Here is a 7137-nt window from a genome sequence, read left to right as displayed (position 1 = left end):
TGTTGTGGCAAAATAACAATAGGGAGGAGATGACTTGGGAAGCGGAAGACGAAATGAAGAATAAGTATCCTTACTTATTCCCCGTACCTGCAGGTAATTCAATTCCTAGCTTGACTATATTGATAGATAATGAGATTATGTAGCTGTGAGGCATCTGTAAGTTACGGAATGAAGGTTGATAGGTATAACTTTTAGAGAGACCTCGCTGGAATTTGTTTTTACAAGACGCTAACTTAACATTCGAGGACGAATGTTCCTAAGGGGGGAAGGATGTTATGCCTCGTATTTTTTTTATACGTAGTGCGCATCATGATCTAGAAGACGTAAAGAAATATTAGGCAAGGATGTTATTTCCAAATGTGATATAAAGTATGAGTTGGCTAATGTAAGTGCCATTAACTTTAAGTGAGGGATTAATTAGTGGCTAATTTGGATTGATTTAATCTAATGGGCCCCACCACTCATAATTGGTGGCTGATTAGGATTAATTTAATCCAGTGAGCCCCACCACTCAAGGCAAAAATTAAAAAGGGATCAGATTGTGGATTGGCCTTAGTGTACAGGTGAAAAGGCGGGCTGCCTCCACTTCATACTATTAAATGAGGTGGAGAAATCCACTCCATGCTAATAAAGTGGTGAAATGCATTGCTGCATATCATCTTCTTCTTCACCACTTGTCTTAGGCAGCCATGGAAATGGAGAAACCAACCCTGCAACTCTTGGCCAGCAGCTGCAAATAATTTGGTTAGTAATCTCCTTGTTTGGTGTGTTAATTCTTTAGAATACCCTTGTTAATTATCCATTAATTTTAAGAAGGGGGTGTGACCAGTAGCTTAGGAAGTTTGTTTTAGTTATTGAATGTGCTAAGTATGAATGGAAACCATAATCGGATTATTAGTGGTGTCATGTTGGTGCTTGGGCTGTTTTGATTAAAGCAAACTGCAGGAAAATTCTGTTTTGGCATTATGTATATGTTGAATGTGATTATGAGTATATACTCCAAAGGATGAATATTATAAGGTAGATCTGTTGCGAATTATAAAACGAGTTATCGCTCGGTGTGTCGTTGCTTCACTGCTATGGTTGCCGAGACGGAACTGTTTTTGGGAGGGGGCTGTTTAATATGATTCTTTGGGTTATATGTGTTATTGGTATTGCTGTGGATAATTTGGATTGTTGTTGGATTGGGACGAAGTAAGGAAAATAGGGGAGGTGCTGCCGAATTTTCGTTAGATTATTAGCTAGCTTACAAGAAAGTAAAGCACGATGTTTATCTAATTGCGGCACGATTGTTGCTTGTTATAGATTAATAGCTTGAGTAGTAAATATTGGACGTGCGGCTCGATTATACGGTATGTAACGTTGTCCCTTCTTTCTTTGCTTGGCATGACTTTTAAAAATAAGCGAATAACGGACAGATTTGATACTTACCTCTAGAGCGTCTAGGTGACGTATATTCTTGCTTCCACAATTATTGCTCTATATATCGGCTATGTCTAAGTCTATGATGATCTCTAATATCTATGGTAATGCTTCTTAGAGTCATTGAGATTTTACGTTTCCATATCGTATTAAAGGTTCATAATCTTGATAAAACATTAATCTTTGGTAATACTCCTTGCTGGTTCACGTTCATTGTTCTATTGAGTTATAAGAAATGATTTTAATTGCATATGGTTGCTCATAATATTCTGCTCGTGCATAGAGTCATTTATCATTTCACCGAGTCCCGGGCCGGGTAATGTTCGTGCGGAGTTTCTTGCATATGTCACCGAGTTCCTCACTAGAGGGCCGGGTATGTATATTATATATATGATTGGTGATGAGGATGGTTATGATGATGATGATGACGGAGATGACGTGATGATTATTTTGCCGAGCCCCTTACTAGGGAAGCTGGGCACCTTAAATGTTAAATATATGCATGATTTTCACTTAAAAGGGTATATCTGTAGCGATATTTTGTTTCGACTTGAAATATTGGTATCCTGTCATCTTTACCTTATGCTTTACATACTCAGTACATTGTCCGTACTGACCCTCCTTTCCTCGGGGGGCTGCGTTTCATGCCCGCAGGTGTAGACGCACAGTTCGGTGATCCTCCCGCCTAGGATATCTACTCTGCGTATTGGGAGAGCTCCACTGTTCCGGAGGCCAGTCATTTTGGTACATAACTTTTGTGTAGTCTTTTGCTCGTCTATGGGTATGGCGGGGCCCTGTCCCGTCGAGTTTCACTAATGTACTCTTAGAGGTCTGTGGACATTATGTGGGTTGTATATATATGTTTTGAATAATGGTATGGACATGGTTTGTTTGGGATGTCCGCTGGTACAGGGGCAGCCTTGTCGGCTGCGTACATCATTGTGTATTGTGTAGTGGCAGCCTTGTCGGCATACGTATGTTATTATGCTTTGAATAGTGGCAGCCTTGTCGGCTCGCGTATGCTGTTATGGTTGAATGGTTATGACTCCTTATGAGACAGGTCCTCTTATATATATATGACGTTGTGGTTGGCTTGATTTGATTAAATTCCATATTGTCTTAGTTTCAGTTGGTTATACTTAGCAGGTTTGTATGTGGGTGTCCAAAACGGGCACTAGTCACGGCCCATCGAGTTGGGTCGTGACACCTAACAAATTAGGGATACTTTATTAATTACCCTAGGTTACTTAATTAATTAATTTATCAGCTTAATTAATTAATTGAAAAGGGAAAAACCAAAATAATAAAGCAATTTTCTAGATTTCGGTTAAGACAAGAAAAAGACAAGCTAGTACCTAACCTAGGATGGTCCAAAGGGTTAGTTATTGTTATAAATACTTAAGGGTACTTTATTAATTACCCTATGTAACTTAATTAGTTAAATAATTCATTTAATTAATTAAATTAAAGGGGTCAAACCGAAATTCTTACACTAACCGAGTATAACTCAAGAAACATCCTAGTACATAACCTAGGATGGTCCAAAAGGGTTAGTTATGGTTCCAATGACTTAGGGTTACTTTATTAAAAACCCTAGGTCCCTTAATTAATTAAATTATCCATTTAATTAATTAATTTAAAGGGTCAAAACGAAATTCTTAGGAAAAATTTCAGATTTGACTAAGTGTTGTGTTTTCCTAGTTCTAACAAACTTAGGAGGGACTTTTTACAAATTTATTTATTTATTTGTTTAATTTACTTATTAATCCTTATATGAATGATTCAACGTCAGTTACTAAACCTAAAACTCAAGATCAAACACTCAGAGAACACAACGCTAAAACAAACGAAAGAAAGATACAGAAAGTTCATAGACATTCTAGGAGATTTCAAGGTTTCTCCAAGTTTTTGTTCAAGGTTGTCTTCATATATTAAGTTCTACTTAAGGTATGGGTTTATATTCTATAATTATTTCTGCAATAGTACTTTCCATCGTCATAATCCATAAGATGTCGAAACTAGGGCTGTTTTCTCGAAATTCACGTCGAACTTTTTTTCCCTTGTATCCTAGTTACGATTTTTATGTTGTATAGATTATTATTAATAATGTTGTCCATATGTGGTGATGGATGATCTTAATGTGTAGGGTTCTTGATTTTTAAATCTCGAAGGAACTATGAATTGAACTCATATGATGCTAAGGGTTTCTTACGTGAATTAAAGAACGATGTATCGTTAAGTTATGTCCAAAAATTTTGAAGTGTTGATGTGTGATATATTGATGCATACTTACTGTTAATGTGACTTTATGAAGATGTTATATTCATCAAATGTTAATATGATGTTGTCCAAGATGTTTTAAAACGTTATGTTTAAAGTCATGAACTAAGATTGACTTAAAAGATCGCCGTGAAATCACATTTGAATGAATTTTCTATCTTTTGCCAATAAAATGGCTAACAATACATTGTCTAAGAATTATGAATGGAATTGGCTATAATGTTGTATTGAAATAACTAAAAGATTGGCTAATGTATAATGTATAAAAACTTAAGCATTATGAACATGAAAATTGGCTTAGCAAACAAAGATGGTTATGTAATCCTTTCCAGAAAATTTTAGGCCAATACTAATCATATGACAATCCTCTGTAGCCAAAATAATGAAATGACAACTCAAGCACTTCTAAACTAATTCAATGAACTCATATCTAAGGGCGTTCCATTCATTGGTACAACTCTCAACATGCTCTAAAATATTGAACTATGAACATATGCAACTCATTGAATGAAGTGCTCATCGTCCATAAACGATAATATGAAGCTACTAAACGAAAGTAAGCAAGTAACGTGAGTAATAACATAACTAAAGATGTCTAAGTTAAGAAAGTGACCAGAATGATGTGTTAAATGAAGTGAGATAAGCCTCACTTACACCTAAGCTACTATGTTAAAAATACTCAAAAATGAAGGTGGTAGAACGTGTGAGACCAGTCTCATTAACACCAAAGATGTTATGTAAGGACAATTCACATTTCATTAATGTAAAGAAAAGGATGAAAAATCATCAATAGAGTAAGTAAATCTCAATCTAGAAGCAAGCTTCCATAACGTTTGAGTCAACTGTGAAAGATAAGAAGATAATGGAAGTGAGCAAAGCACCGATAGACTAGTTATGAGCACATGATTGCAAGTGTAAGCCTTATGAGATGAGGATACCACCGAGGTGGATAAGTAATCTCCTTAAGTCCCTAGTCTTTGAACTATGTCTATCCAACATAGGAACTAGTCTGTGGTTTCCACCTAAGAGAGCTAGGTATGTTTTGGTCTCACCTTGTCCAGTAAGATCACCTCTTTTCATTGTGGGGAAGACACCAGATTTCATGTTTATCTCACATGATCTATGTTGGTTAATGCTCAAAAGAATGTTCTTGGTTCACTATAGCCGTGAGCCACTCCTTTTCGGTATGGAGTAAACACTTGATATGGATTTTCCTTAGTCGGGAATCACCCCTTTTCGGTGTGGGGCAGACAGTGGATTTCATGACTAGCTCACATGATCTAGATTAATTTTAACCGGTGAATCACCTATTTTGGTGTGGGGAAGACACTGCATTTCATGTTAGCTCGCATGATCTTACTTCTAATATGTCTCAAAGAAACCAAAAAAGAAAGATGATGGAACGTATGTTGAAAGTGAGCTGTGAAAGTAAGAGCTTAAGAATGTCAATTGTCAATATTAATATTAATGAAGTTTCAGAAAATTATGGGCAAAGCCAAATAATATTGGCTTATAACGACTTCTTATATGATGTCAATAAAGGGGAGTAGAAACATAATAGCAAATCAAAGCTTCATAACTTCCCTAACATGAAAATGATGAAATAAGTGGCATAGCCAATAGAGACTGACTTATGAAGTGTTAATGAATCATTGCACTTTTAAGTAAAACATACGACCAAAGGAATTATTGAACTACACAATAAGAAGAAGAAAAATACTGGGAAAAAAAACTAGGTCCCAAAGAAAGGACTCTCGGGTTCAAGCATAGCAAATTTTCAAATTTTCGCCCGAGTGGTTCTAAAATTATGTTGTTCATTCTCATGTCTTGTGATCATATAGAAAATGAGTTTTCTACTTTGAATGAACTAAAATACATAATATTCATACCACAATTCACAAATACCAAATTAGGAAAGTCTAGTAATATCACTTTCCAAAAATTGCATGTTGTGATAGGAAGAGCTTTCCTTGATCATGCATAATCCTTATATGTACGTGTGCATACACCCATACTTAGTACAAGTGTATACTAACCCTATACAATTAACTATTTTTATAGGTGCAGTTCAGAGAGTAGATTGAAGATTCATTGCAGCGGTTTGGACATCACCGTTCTCCAGATCATTTGGTAGGTCCCCTTTATTTCGAGGATGCTACAGTTTTGGTCTAGCCTAGTAGTAGAGATATCTAGGGGATGTTGTCCCTAGATTTTATTTCATACTTTCATTTCGAAGCTTTATAATAAGTTCGTGTTTGGAAAACTTAATTATGATATATTAATCTTTTATTTTGAATTGATTCCTTATGATAGATGGTTGTTCTTTACTTTGAGATTACTATATGATGGAACTAGTAAATAACTAAATCAATTGTATGTAAACTTCATACGTTTAAAAAATTTTAAATTTTCTGCAAATTTAACTAGATGAATGAAATGAATTCAAGAAAAGGCTTGTATGTGACCTCTGAGAGGTCAACGACGCCGGTTGCGATTCTGATTCAAAAATTCGAGTCGTGACACTCTTCATGTGATCCATTAATGTCAATTACTCTATGAGAACCAAGGCTAGCACCGAGTAATATTGTAACTGGAAGTAGATCTACTTGAGAATGAGACTAGAGTACAATGTACATTTACTTGAGAATGAGACTAGCGTACATAAAAGTCTTTCATACTCCTTAACGATGTGACTACATGGGATGTGTCCTAGTTCTACCCTTGGCAATTAGTAAACTCTCATCAGAGTAGGTTAGAACTCCGGATTCCATGTCTAGCTATCATGGTCTATGTCGGTCATTGCCTATTCTCATCATGTGGGATACTTACTAGTGCTAGAGAAGTTCTATGAAGTTTAGGTTGTGCTATGGACACTATCTAGACATTGCACAATAGGCTTTGAAGGTGTTAGTTAGAGTCCCTTGGTCTTGACCAAGCCTATTACTTGAATATCTTTTATGTGATGTATGAGTCTTTATGAACTAATGAACTGATGACTTATGTTATGAAATATGTAAAAGGAATGATTACCTATCTAAAGTAGTTAAGGGTTGTCTAGTTAAGGTGTGAAGGGGGCATAGGAATGGTCACTTCGTATCTTACATAGATGAGTCTAAAGCATCACTCTAATCAGGAAAAATGTTGATTATGTAGACATGATCCAAACTTAGGAAGTCTTAAGGATTATTTAGGTAGTCTTGAAGAGATCAATCATGGACGTTATCTTCTTGATCTAGTTAAATAAGTCATTAAATAATTATGGAAAGCAAATCAACTATGACAAATGATCCACAAAAACAGGTATACCATTTTATATTTATGTGTAGCTAAATTAATTTATTCCTGAAAATCTCTTGATAATTATAATTGTTTATCATGTTTGAATAATGTTATAATAACCATCTTTAGAAAGTTTGCTACAGCAATATTCTTCGA

At 35.5% G+C, this 7137-nt stretch overlaps 1 long non-coding RNA gene across 1 annotated transcript; it reads left to right on the top strand.

Moving 5' to 3' along the window:
- The first annotated feature begins 610 nt into the window (after positions 1–610).
- On the top strand, positions 611–2529 carry LOC138337168 (uncharacterized). Its single transcript, XR_011210653.1, has 2 exons — positions 611–744; positions 2077–2529. It is a non-coding gene; the product is annotated as an uncharacterized lncRNA (long non-coding RNA).
- The last annotated feature ends 4608 nt before the right edge of the window (positions 2530–7137 follow it).

Source organism: Solanum lycopersicum, chromosome 7, assembly GCF_036512215.1.
Source record: "Solanum lycopersicum chromosome 7, SLM_r2.1".
In the NCBI taxonomy this organism is placed as follows: domain Eukaryota; kingdom Viridiplantae; phylum Streptophyta; class Magnoliopsida; order Solanales; family Solanaceae; genus Solanum; species Solanum lycopersicum.
Note: the sequence above shows the minus strand (reverse complement) of the source record. Positions and strands in the feature narration are given on the sequence as shown.